Source organism: Thalassophryne amazonica, chromosome 19 (genome assembly GCF_902500255.1).
Source record: "Thalassophryne amazonica chromosome 19, fThaAma1.1, whole genome shotgun sequence".
Classification (NCBI taxonomy): Eukaryota; Metazoa; Chordata; class Actinopteri; order Batrachoidiformes; family Batrachoididae; genus Thalassophryne; species Thalassophryne amazonica.
This window is the reverse complement of record NC_047121.1, coordinates 468,362-482,563: the sequence shown is the minus strand read 5'-3', so window position 1 is coordinate 482,563 and position 14,202 is coordinate 468,362. Positions and strand designations below refer to the sequence as shown.

General features: G+C 42.6%; 1 protein-coding gene across 2 annotated transcripts in view; it reads right to left on the bottom strand.

The window, feature by feature from the left end:
• daam1a (dishevelled associated activator of morphogenesis 1a) overlaps positions 1–14,202 on the bottom strand; it is a 275,436-nt gene that overhangs the window by 129,429 nt on the left and 131,805 nt on the right. The gene's annotated exons all lie outside the window — the stretch shown is intronic.

Below are 14,202 nucleotides of genomic sequence, written 5' to 3'. Positions count from 1 at the left end.
TCACCTAGCCACTCCCCTTTCTAGAAACTTCTCCCCAAACGTGCAGCTTGTTTACCAATCACTTCCTGTTCTTAGGTCCATTGTGTTCACCTCCTCACTGCTAGTGTAAATGTACGTAAGCTGTACACTAGATGGCGCCTGCACTAAATTAATCTTTCTTTTTCACATATGGAAGTGAAGGGACGAGCCTGTGTGCTGTAATGGCTAAAGCCATGCTGTACTTTGGCTGAAGACCGAAAGCAGTAATAACTTGCAGCCCTTGGAGAGCAGAGCGAGGTGTGTGTTTAGTGTTTGTGACATGTGAACATGCAAATGTATTATATTTTGGACATTTTGGTCAAATTAATTTACCTTTGTGGTTCAAGTGCATGTGCATATGGCCAATTATTGAAGTTATTTTGTATATATTATGTGCCAATTGCATTTGTTTTTGTTTTCATTTTAGTTTTCACGGTGCCACTTGGTGCTTGGTGTTTGGTACTGATTCTCAATGATGCCAGTAAAAGAATTTTGCACCCGTCAGAAAATCTCTCTTATTTCTTCCGGGACTGCTACAGTGAAAACTCTACCGTTGACGAGTGAATACTTAGCCATTGATGAGTGAATACCCAATCCCAGAGAATGACGGTCCATTGCCCAGAGAGAAGACCCCTTCAGCCAGGATACCTGAGTGTGGCCAGTTGATCTATAAGCCAGCCAACAGAGACTACGCCGGTCAAGCTCGTTGCTAGCTTGTCGCCAGCTCGTCGCCAGCTGCCATCTTGAGTTCTGGAGTCCTACATTAAAGGCTGAGTCCAATGCTGAGACTGTTGTTAGTCATAACTTGCCCGCGTTCGTATCGAGTCAGTGCAATCTCTTAAACTGTTTAGGTCTGTCTGCTATTGCTGTTTTAAGAGCTAAAGAGCAAGCCTCAGTATTGTATCAGCAGTATTTGAGTTCACAACATTTTGCCATACATGTGTTTGCTTTACCCAGTACCAAAAAAGGTGTAAATGTCTAAGTTGAGCATTGTGTTCTGAAGTGTAAAAGGTAAAACACAAAACTCATAATAGTAAGTCAAGACTTTATACCAAAGGCAACATACAAGTTAAGAAAACAAAATGTCAATTTCTACTGAAGAAACAAATACCTCAGAGCAGCTACAGGTCAGATCCAGCAGTCGTGAACAAAACCCAACAGAAAAGGGTAAAGAGATGCAAATACAGGAAGCAAAGAAACATGAAAAGGCGTTTAATAAAGCTTATGAGTCTTGGAGAGAAGTAGCCAAAAATATAAGAACAGGGCTAAAATGTTTCTGCTCCCTTGAAGAGCTCATCAGAGTCAGTCATGACATTAGAGCAAAGCACGATACAGTAAAACTAAACTATGAGCCCATCCACCGTAACCACTGTATGACACAAGAAATAGAGATGGAAAGGATGGATGCGTGCAATGTGATTACAACTGACATATGCGAGCTCATTCAAAAATGGCAAGATACCACTGAAGAAGCCTTTAATGATTGTCTTGAAAAGGACAGAGTCAGAATGATATTAAGCAAAGAAGAGTACGGCTCAGTATTTGGCAATACTAAAACTGAAACAGCAATTTCTGTTCCCCCCACAAAGGCATCTGGTGGCTCAGGTAATCGTGTAGAGGCAAAAGCTGAACTTTCTGCCAAAGAACAGCAGGCCAGTATCTCAATGGAAATACTTGTGCAGGAAGCTAAAGTTACCAAAATGGAGTGTGAGTGGAAAATCAAAGAATCTGAAGCGCTAGCAATTATCAAAAAGGAGGAGCTTGAAACAAAAGCAAAGATAGAGGAGGAGAAAACTAAATTGCAACTACTAAAAGCAGACAGTGAGGTAAAGGTGGCAGCTGCTCGAGTCAGAGTTTATGATGCCCTAGACGGGGTTGAAAGTATTGAGCTGTCATTCTACCACCCAGATAATCCTGTAAATGGTCACACTGCTGCGCAGTCCTCCCTAAATCCTCAGGCCCCAACATTCCAGCCTCTCCCAGCCGAGCAAGAGCTCAGTATAGCTCAAGCCCTCGCAAGTTCTCTCACAATGAACCGCCTTCCCTTACCTGAGCCTGCCATCTTTAGTGGTGATCCACTCGAGTTTATGGACTGGAAAGTATCCTTTATGGCACTAATAGGCAACAAACCACTACCTGTGTGTGAGAAAATGTTGTACCTAAAGGGTTATCTCGCAGGTGAAGCAAAGAAAGCCATGGAGGGCTACTTCTATTGTAACACTGAGCAGGCATATCAAGGCATTTGGGATGTGTTACAGGAAAGATATGGCAGTCCATTCATGATTCAAAGAGCCTTTAGAGCTAAGCCTTTGAAAAGGCCAAAAATAAGTTCTAATGATCCTCTAGCTTTAAGAGAGTTTGCAGATTTCCTACGAAGCTGTGCAGAGGCTATTCCTCAAGTCGAGGGCCTAGAGATTCTAAATGATTGCGAAGAAAATCATAAGCTACTAAAGAAACTGCCTGATTGGATTGTACAAAGGTGGAGTCGTATTGTTTTGGATGAAATGGATAAAAGGCAAGAGTATCCTAGCTTTGCTCATTTTACACAGTTCATGCAAACGGAAGCCAAGGTAGCTTGCAATCCTGTTGCCTCGCCATTCTTAATTATCAATCAATCAATCAATTTTATTTATATAGCGCCAAATCACAACAAACACTTGCCCCAAGGCACTTTATATTGTAAGGCAAGGCCATACAATAATTACGGAAAAACCCCAACGGTCAAAACGACCCCCTGTGAGCAAGCACTTGGCAACAGTGGGAAGGAAAAACTCCCTTTTAACAGGAAGAAACCTCCAGCAGAACCAGGCTCAGGGAGGGGCAGTCTTCTGCTGGGACTGGTTGGGGCTGAGGGAGAGAACCAGGAAAAAGACATGACCTCCTGACTGGAAAATCACTAAGGGCCCTTGGGCAAGGCCTTTAATCCCCTATTGCTCCCGGTGTGTAGTAAGCGCCTTGTACGGCAGCACCCTGACATCGGGGTGAATGTGAGGCATTATTGTAAAGCACTTTGAGCGTCTGATACAGATGGGAAAGCGCTATATAAATGCAGTCCATTTACCATTTACATGCTGTGGAGGGGAGCAGAGATCAATCACTAATGATTAAATGCAGAGTGGTGCATACAGAGCAAAAAGAGAAAGAAACACTCAGTGCATTATAGGAACCCCCCAGCAGTCTAAGTCTATAGCAGCATAACTAAGGGATGGTTCAGGGTCACCTGATCCAGCCCTAACTATAAGCTTTAGCAAAAAGGAAAGTTTTAAGCCTAATCTTAAAAGTAGAGAGGGTGTCTGTCTCCCTGATCTGAATTGGGAGCTGGTTCCACAGGAGAGAAGCCTGAAAGCTGAAGGCTCTGCCTCCCATTCTACTCTTACAAACCCTAGGAACTACAAGTAAGCCTGCAGTCTGAGGGCGAAGCGCTCTATTGGGGTGATATGGTACTATGAGGTCCCTAAGATAAAATGGGACCTGATTATTCAAAACCTTATAAGTAAGAAGAAGAATTTTAAATTCTATTCTAGAATTAACAGGAAGCCAATGAAGAGAGGCCAATATGGGTGAGATATGCTCTCTCCTTCTAGTCCCTGTCAGTACTCTAGCTGCAGCATTTTGAATTAACTGAAGGCTTTTCAGGGAACTTTTAGGACAACCTGATAATAATGAATTACAATAGTCCAGCCTAGAGGAAATAAATGCATGAATTAGTTTTTCAGCATAACTCTGAGACAAGACCTTTCTAATTTTAGAGATATTGCGCAAATGCAAAAAAGCAGTCCTACATATTTGTTTAATATGCGCATTGAATGACATATCCTGATCAAAAATGACTCCAAGATTTCTCACAGTATTACTAGAGGTCAGGGTAATGCCATCCAGAGTAAGGATCTGGTTAGACACCATGTTTCTAAGATTTGTGGGGCCAAGTACAATAACTTCAGTTTTATCTGAGTTTAAAAGCAGGAAATTAGAGGTCATCCATGTCTTTATGTCTGTAAGACAATCCTGCAGTTTAGCTAATTGGTGTGTGTCCTCTGGCTTCATGGATAGATAAAGCTGGGTATCATCTGCGTAACAATGAAAATTTAAGTAATGCCGTCTAATAATACTGCCTAAGGGAAACATGTATAAAGTGAATAAAATTGGTCCTAGCACAGAACCTTGTGGAACTCCATAATTAACCTTAGTCTGTGAAGAAGATTCCCCATTTACATGAACAAATTGTAATCTATTAGATAAATATGATTCAAACCACTGCAGCGCAGTGCCTTTAATACCTATGGCATTGCCTAATCTCTGTAATAAAATTTTATGGTCAACAGTATCAAAAGCAGCACTGAGGTCTAACAGAACAAGCACAGAGATGAGTCCACTGTCTGAGGCCATAAGAAGATCATTTGTAACCTTCACTAATGCTGTTTCTGTACTATGATGAATTCTAAAACCTGACTGAAACTCTTCAAATAGACCATTCCTCTGCAGATGATCAGTTAGCTGTTTTACAACTACCCTTTCAAGAATTTTTGAGAGAAAAGGAAGGTTGGAGATTGGTCTATAATTAGCTAAGATAGCTGGGTCAAGTGATGGCTTTTTAAGTAATGGTTTAATTACTGCCACCTTAAAAGCCTGTGGTACATAGCCAACTAATAAAGATAGATTGATCATATTTAAGATTGAAGCATTAAATAATGGTAGGGCTTCCTTGAGCAGCCTGGTAGGAATGGGGTCTAATAGACATGTTGATGGTTTGGAGGAAGTAACTAATGAAAATAACTCAGACAGAACAATCGGAGAGAAAGAGTCTAACCAAATACCGGCATCACTGAAAGCAGCCAAAGATAACGGTACGTCTTTGGGATGGTTATGAGTGATTTTTTCTCTAATAGTTAAAATTTTATTAGCAAAGAAAGTCATGAAGTCATTACTAGTTAAAGTTAAAGGAATACTCGGCTCAATAGAGCTTTGACTCTTTGTCAGCCTGGCTACAGTGCTGAAAAGAAACCTGGGGTTGTTCTTATTTTCTTCAATTAGTGATGAGTAGTAAGATGTCCTAGCTTTACGGAGGGCTTTTTATAGAGCAACAGACTCTTTTTCCAGGCTAAGTGAAGATCTTCTAAATTAGTGAGACGCCATTTCCTCTCCAACTTACGGGTTATCTGCTTTAAGCTGCGAGTTTGTGAGTTATACCACGGAGTCAGGCACTTCTGATTTAAAGCTCTCTTTTTCAGAGGAGCTACAGCATCCAAAGTTGTCTTCAATGAGGATGTAAAACTATTGACGAGATACTGTATCTCACTTACAGAGTTTAGGTAGCTACTCTGCACTGTGTTGGTATATGGCATTAGAGAACATAAAGAAGGAATCATATCCTTAAACCTAGTTACAGCACTTTCTGAAAGACTTCTAGTGTAATGAAACTTATTCCCCACTGCTGGGTAGTCCATCAGAGTAAATGTAAATGTTATTAAGACATGATCAGACAGATGGGAGTTTTCAGGGAATACTGTTAAGTCTTCAATTTCCATACCATAAGTCAGAACAAGATCTAAGATATGATTAAAGTGGTGGGTGGACTCATTTACATTTTGAGCAAAGCCAACTGAGTCTAATAATGGATTAAATGCAGTGTTGAGGCTGTCATTCTCAGCATCTGTGTGGATGTTAAAATCGCCCACTATAATTATCTTATCTGAGCTAAGCACTAAGTCAGACAATAGGTCTGAAAATTCACAGAGAAACTCACAGTAACGACCAGGAGGACGACAGATAACAACAAATAAAACTGGTTTTTGGGACTTCCAATTTGGATGGACAAGACTAAGAGTCAAGCTTTCAAATGAATTAAAGCTCTGTTTGGGTTTTTGATTAATTAATAAGGTGGAATGGAAGATTGCTGCTAATCCTCCGCCTCGGCCCGTGCTACGAGCATTCTGGCAGTTAGTGTGACTCGGGGGTGTTGACTCATTTAAACTAACATATTCATCCTGCTGTAACCAGGTTTCTGTAAGGCAGAATAAATCAATATGTTGATCAATTATTATATCATTTACTAACAGGGACTTAGAAGAGAGAGACCTAATGTTTAATAGACCACATTTAACTGTTTTAGTCTGTGGTGCAGTTGAAGGTGCTATATTATTTTTTCTTTTTTAATTTTTATGCTTAAATAGATTTTTGCTGGTTATTGGTGGTTCCCCAGAAGCTTTGCCAATTATCTATGAAGCCCACCTCATTTTTTGGACACCACTCAGACAGCCAGCAATTCAAGGAGAACATGCGGCTAAACATGTCACTCCCGGTCCGATTGGGGAGGGGCCCAGAGAAAACTACAGAGTCCGACATTGTTTTTGCAAAGTTACACACCGATTCAATGTTCATTTTAGTGACCTCCGATTGGCGTAACCGGGTGTGATTACTGCCGAGGTGAATTACAATCTTACCAAATTTACGCTTAGCCTTAGCCAGCAGTTTCAAATTTCCTTCAATGTCGCCTGCTCTGGCCCCCGGAAGACAATTGACTATGGTTGCTGGTGTCGCTAACTTCAAATTTCTCAAAACAGAGTCGGCAATAACCAGAGTTTGATCCTCGGTGAGTGTGTCGCCGATTGGGGAAAAACGGTTAGAAATGTGAACGGGTTGGCGGTGTACACGGGGCTTCTGTTTAGGGCTACGCTTCCTCCTCACAGTCACCCAGTCGGCCTGCTTTCCCGGCTGCTCGGGATCTGCCAGAGGGAAACTAACGGCGGCTAAGCTACCTTGGTCCGCACCGACTACAGGGGCCTGGCTAGCTGTAGAATTTTCCACGGTGCGGAGCCGAGTCTCCAATTCGCCCAGCCTGGCCTCCAAAGCTACGAATAAGCTACACTTATTACAAGTACCATTACTGCTAAAGGAGGCCGAGGAATAACTAAACATTTCACACCCAGAGCAGAAAAGTGTGGGAGAGACAGGAGAAGCCGCCATGCTAAATCGGCTAAGAGCTAGTAGCTACGCTAAGCTAGCGGATTCCTAAAAACACACAAAGTGAATAATGTGTAAATAATTTAGAGGTGATTCAGCAGAGGGAGTGCTTTAGTTAAGGCACGTGAAGATTACACTGTGAAGCAAATCGTTATCTAGGTAACTAGATCAATCTAACTGCACAGATTAAACAGCTAACAGATAGAGCAAAACACCGCTGTGCTCCGGAACAGGAAGTGATACAATAATGCAGTGAGAGCCAACCACCAGTAGAGGCCTGGTGGTTGGTCCAATGAAAGGCTCATTAAAAGTCTGCTAACGAGTCTTTCATTGGATGCAGGTGTGTTGGAGCAGGGAGACAACTAAGAGTGTCAGGAATGTGGCTCCCAAGGACCGAACTTGGCCACCCCTGCGCTAAAGAATTTATCCCAGTTGACAAGTCTCATATTCCCACCAGACAAACTGCACTTCAGTGGCCTCACCTTAAAGCACTGGCTAATGAAATGAAACCACTTCAAGATTGTGATATGGGGTTATTAATTAGTTATGAGTGCCCATCAGCCCTAGCACCCCTAGAGGTAGTTGCTGGTAATGTAAACGAGCCATTTGCTCAAACGACTATACTGGGCTGGAGTATTATTGGGTCAGCAAATCCCCACTTAGACAGAAAAGGCAATCAGAGCTCTGTGCATTGTATTACGGTAAAGGAAATGCCCACACCGTCAGCTGCCGATGTGCTCAAAATCTTAGAGTCAGACTTTAATGAGAGAAACTATGAGGACAAGTATGTGTCTCAAGATGATGTTCGCTTCATACAACTTCTGAGTGTGACAATTACGCAAAGGCCAGATGGGCACTATGAAATGCCCCTCCCTTTCAAAGACAACTCCCCACCAGACCTCCCAAACAACAAGAGGCTAGCCACTGTCTTACTGCAGCACCTCAAGAAAAGATTAAAGGCTGACAAACTGTATTTTGAACATTACATAGCCTTCATGAGAGACATTATTAGTAACGGTGACGCAGAACTAGCCCGTCCTGCATCTGACAGTGAAACTGTGTGGTACATCCCACACCACGGGGTGTACCACCCGAAGAAGCGCACTAAATTGAGAGTAGGTTTTGATTGTTCAGCTAAGTTTCTTGGCATTTCACTAAATGATACACTTCTCACCGGCCCTGACATGACTAACTCACTGGTGGGAGTGCTTTGTCGCTTTAGAAGAGAGGTTGTAGCCATAATCTGTGACATCCAAAAGATGTTTCACCAGTTCTTTGTCAGTACTGACATGCGTAACTATTTGAGATTCTTGTGGAGGGAAAAGGGCCAGCTTGACACAGAACCCAAATAATATAGAATGGCTGTTCACTTGTTCGATGCTGGCTCCTCACCAGGTTGTGCAAATTTTGGTCTTAAGTATTTAGCACAACAACACAAATCTGACTTTCCAAAAGCAGCAGCCTTTGTCGAAAAGAACTTTTATGTCGATGATGGGTTAACTAGTGTCCCCTCTGTCAGTGAGGCCAAGGAGCTCATAACAGAAGCTCAACAGCTATGCATGCAAGCAGGTTTGTGTTTCCACAAGTTTAACTCAAACCACAGTGATGCTCTTTCCTATCTTGAACCCTCAGAAAGAGTCGATACCACTGAGCCTCTCAATCTCAAACCTGACACATCAGCAGAAGGACATGTGCTTGGTATCCAGTGGTCAATCGAAAATGACACTTTTAGTTTTAACATCAGCGCAAAGGAGCAAACCCCCACTCGCTGAAGCATACTATCTGTAGTCTCATCCCTGTTTGACCCACTCGGTTTCATAGCTCCCTTTATCCTGAGTGGTAAAAGCATTCTGCAGGAGTTATGCCGCAGAGGCATTGGGTGGGATGATCCCATTCCTGAAAACTTGTGCTCACGGTGGGAGGAATGGAAAGGTGGTTTGCAAATTTTAAAGACGTTAACAGTTCCCAGATGTTGTCATCCATCTGATTTTGACAACATTGTAAGAGTAGAGCTGCATCACTTTAGCGATGCCAGCAATGTAGGCTATGGTGCTTGCTCTTACTTGAGGTACAAAAATGACAAAGGTCAAGTGCATTGTAGTTTATTGATTGCCAAAGCAAGGGTCACACCCACAAAAATCACTAGCATTCCGCATTTACAGCTCTCAGCTGCAGTCACCTCAGCTAAGATAAGTGTTATGCTAAAGGCAGTGCTTGAAATGCACATTGACAAAGAATACTCGTACTTTTGAGCCGACTCCCAAGTGGCCCTTGCCTATATTAACAATGAAGCGCAAAGGTTTCACGTCTTTGTTGCAAATCGTGTCCAGTTAATTAGACAAACCACTGATCCCAAACAGTAGCATTATGTTGATACAGCACAAAACCCAGCAGATTATGCCTTTCGAAGGCTCAGTGCGGCAGATCTCATGTCAACTAGCTGGCTATCAGGCCCAAAGTTTCTGTGGGAGCCGGAAATCCCTGTCACAACAAACAACACAGCTGAATTGCTAGTTGGAGATCCAGAAGTCAAAGCAGTTAAGGTACTTGCAACCCATGCTGCAAACCAAAGTGAATTTTTAGATCGTCTCACAAATTTCTATAGTTGGTCAATGCTTCTCAAAGTGATCGCTAGAATAAAGAGACTAAGATCAAAGCAAAGTCAACATGCCAATCTCATAACTGTCAAAGAAAGAAAAGAAGCTGCTGATACAGCAATAAATCTCTTGCAGCAGCATGCCTTTCCCCAAGAGCTAGAAAAGTTGAAGGTGGGAGAAAACCTTCCAAGTTCAAGCCCCCTGTTCGCATTAGACACAGTCCCTGATCTAACACAGAAGTGTTAGATCAGATCAGATCTAACACAGAAGTGTTAGATCAGGGACTCCTCCGTGTTGGAGGCAGGTTAAAGAAATCTACTCTTGGTCAAGAACTCAAACATCTGATTATTCTCCCTAAAGACCATCACATATCTAAATTGATAATGTCACACTACCACTCCAAAATCTGACACCAGGGCAGAAGCCAAACACTGATGGAACTGAGAGCAAATGGATTTTGGATGATGGGTGGAAGTAAGGAAGTGTCAAAGTTAATTAACAAATGTGTACAATGTCGTAAGCTACGATGTCCAACTGAAGAACAATGCATGTCAGAACTTCCAAAGGAACGAACCTCTTACTCCGAATCACCTCATACTCATGAAATCCAAAGTCGCTTTGCCCCTTCCTGGGAAGTTTGTAAAAGAGGACTTGTATGCAAGGAAAAGGTGGCATAGAGTTGAATATCTCACTGAACAATTCTGGAGTAGGTGGAAAAGAGAATACCTTTTGAATATATCCACAAGACAAAAATGGCATGTACCATGTCAAAACCTAAAGGTTAATGACATCATAATTATCAAGGAAGAGATGCTTCCTAGAAGCCAATGGCAACTGGGCCGAGTTGTAGAAGCATTACAAGAAGATGATGGTTTGGTGCATAGAGTTAAACTCCAACCAGGTGATTGTAATGCACCAAATAAACAAGGCACACCACATAAGCCCCATATAATAGAGTGGCAAATCCAAAAACTAGTTGTTCTCTTAGAAAGTAACTAATCCCTTAGGTCACGGTGAACGTTCCTGTCTGATATTTTCTTGTTAGACATGATCTTTTGTTTGTTTGAGTTTCTGTAAAGTTTGGTTTACGTCCATTTGGAAAGTGGAATCGTATTTATTTACATTGTTATACGATTGGTGAGAGTGTAAATGTACATAAGCTGTCCACTAGATGGCGCATGCACTAAATTAATCTTTCTTCTTCACATACGGAAGTGAAGGGACTTTCTTTACATGCGGTCTGCAGAGCCTGTGTGCTGTAATGGCTAAAGCCACGCTGGACTTTGGCTGAAAACCGAAGGCAATAACAACTTGCAGCCCTTGTAGAGCGGAGTGAGGTGTGTGTTTAGTGTTTATGACGTGAACATGCAAATGTATTATACAAGGGTAGGCTGAAAAGTTCTAAGGCTCACTATGATACAGTTAATGCATTAACTGCATCATAGTGAGACTTAGAACTTTTCCGCCTACCCTCGTATTTTGGACATTTTGGTCGAATTAATTTACATTTGTGGTTCAAGTGCATGTGCATATGGCCAACAGTGATGCCGGTAACTCGTTACTTAGTAACACGTTACTCTAATCTGACCACTTTTTTTAGTAACGAGTAATCTAACGCGTTAATCTTTCCAAATCAGTAATCAGATTAAAGTTACTTCTCCAAGTCACTGTGCGTTACTATTATTTTTGCATTGTGGGTCGATAGCAGCATTAAACTTGGTCCATGGGCAGGGGGTCGGGTTCAACTGAACTGTCCACTTTAAGCGAGCTGTGAGCTTTTCATCCGCGGTTTTCTGCAGCAGCTACGACTCGTCCTCACCTATTAAAGCGGGGTGACAACAGCACACCTGCACTGAGCTTTACAAAGACATTTTTATGCTTTTTTCCTCCTTTATTTAGAATTCTGAGGTGAGCCGCTTCGTATCTGTTCGTTAAAAACAGCTGATCCACCGCGACACGTCAACAACTAACACTATTTTCCACTCAAATGCACCTGAACTCTCTTTCTGAGGACCACGTGATGTGAAAACGCAATAAAACTTTCTTACCTGTAAATCTGGTCATGTTTTCTGCATAAATAAATGTTATCCATTCTTTGTGCTCAAACGCCAAAGCAGGGGCGAATGCAGATGGAATGGAGGGATGTGCCCCCCCACAGCACCCCTAGATTAAAGGTCCAGTTTTGAAGCCTTTTTCTTACTACAACTACTAATACTACTTATAATAATAATAATTTCGACAAGTAAAATATTTAGAGAGAATTTAAATGTTAGAAAAATGTTAGAAAGAATTTAATAGTTACATTTATAAACAATGTAGGTTAGAAATTGCAAGTTTTACTGTTACAGTGCTGTCAACAGTTAAATATGAGGTCAAGAAAGACGTCTTTATTTTACTTTTTATAAAACAAGTATTTATTTTCATTGAAGTCAAGAAAGGGTGACTATAAAATGAGTTTTGGCAAAACAGGTATCATTGTCATGTTGAGGTGGCAGAGGGTTGTTGTCAGCAGCTGGGGAAAGTAACTAAAAAAGTAACTAGTAATCTAACTTAGTTACTTTTCCAATTGAATAATCAATAAAGTAACTAAGTTACTTTTTCAAGGAGTAATCAGTAATCAGTAATTGGCTTACTTTTTCAAAGTAACTGTAGCAACACTGATGGACAATTATTGAAGTTATTTTGTATATATTATGTGCCAATTGCATTTGTTTTTGTTTTCATTTTAGTTTTCACGGTGCCACTTGGTGCTTGGTGTTTGGGACTGATGCTCAATGATGCCAGTAAAAGAATTTTGCACCCCTCAGAAAATCTCTCTTATTTCTTCCGGGGGACTGCTACAGGTAGTTCGTTGTACTTCACCGTCTTTGTCCCAGCTCTGTTCTCTGCCTTTTGCCTGATTGCCAGCCTGTGTTTGACCCTGCCTTGTTTTTTGGACTTAGCCTTCATCTCACCCTCTGATCTCTCTGACACCAGTTTCCTGTGAACTTTGCTCATTGTTTAACCACACCCCAGCCTGTCGTTTTTCTGTACTTCTGCCACGTTGACTGCCTAACTGTGTACCATATCCCTATCTGTGATTTTTGGATAAAGCCCTTTTACTCTTACACCTGTGTCCGTGAGTCCTGCATTGGTGCCCAATCAATCAATCAATCAAGTTTTATTTCTATAGCACTTTACAACAGTTTTCACTGAACCAAAGTGCTTTCCAATAGCACCACCTAGAGATAAAATAAAAAGAAAAGTACGAAAAACACAATACAACACAATAAGAGCATCCAAAATAGAATAAAAATAGACAAAAAAAGTGTCAAAGCAATTATGTGCAAAAAGCTGCCCTGAACAAGTATGTTTTTAACTTAGCTTTAAACAGAGGCAAGCTATTAATGGACCTCAGTTCAGGAGGTAATGCATTCCACAACTTAGGACCTGCTACTGCAGGTCTAGCAGGTCCTAAGTCAGTCACCCAGTGTCTGCAGTCTTGAGACTTGCACAAACATCTGGGAGCTGAGTGAGCGCTGGAGACATCAGCATCATGATGCTGAAGGTGGAAGATCACCAATGTACAGGCTGAATAGTATGGGGACAAGTACTGAGCAACTCTGTTTCTGAGGTATAGAGGCTGACTGGATTGCCCATCACTTCAGAATGAAGCTGCGGTTGACAAACGTTTGATATGTTCGAGCTTCAGGATCAGGTGCCACACACTGTCATAAGTGGATGTAAAGTGGACCAGAATAGAGCCCACCCATCCATCCATCCATCCATCCATTTTCTTCCGCTTTATCCGGAGTCGGGTCGCGGGGGCAGCAGCTCAAGCAAAGCCACCCAGACCTCCCGATCCACACACACCTCCCCCAGCTCCTCCGGGGGAACCCCAAGGCGTTCCCAAGCCAGCCGAGAGATGTAGTCTCTCCAGCGTGTCCTGGGTCTTCCCCGGGGCCTCCTCCCAATGGGACGTGCCCGGAACACCTCTCCAGCGAGGCGTCCAGGGGGCATCCGGAAAAGATGCCCGAGCCACCTCAACTGACTCCTTTCGATATGGAGGAGCAGCGGCTCGACTCGGAGCTCCTCCCGAGTGACCGAGCTCCTCACCCTATCTCTAAGGGAGCGCCCAGCCACCCTGCGGAGGAAACTCATCTCGGCCGCTTGTACTCGCAATCTCGTTCTTTCGGTCATGAGCCAAATCTCATGACCATAGGTGAGGATCGGAACGTAGATCGATCGGTAAATCGAGAGCTTTGCCCCCCGACTCAGCTCTTGCTTCACCACGACGGTCCGATACAGCGACCGCATCACTGCAGACGCTGCACCGATCCATCTATCGATCTCACGTTCCATCCATCCCTCACTCGTGAACAAGACCCCGAGATACTTAAACTCCTCCACTTGAGGCAAGGACACTCCACCGACCTGAAGAGGGCAAAGCACCTTTTTCCGGTCGAGAACCATGGCCTCAGATTTGGAGGTGCTGATTTTCATTCCGGACGCTTCACACTCGGCTGTAAACTGCCCCACCCAATAACTGCAAAAGGTCTAACATGGGAAATAGGGCATCAGTAGCAGTGCATAAATTCTGAACATGCTGGACTTGCTGCAATGTGGTCTGATGCCATGAACACATGAT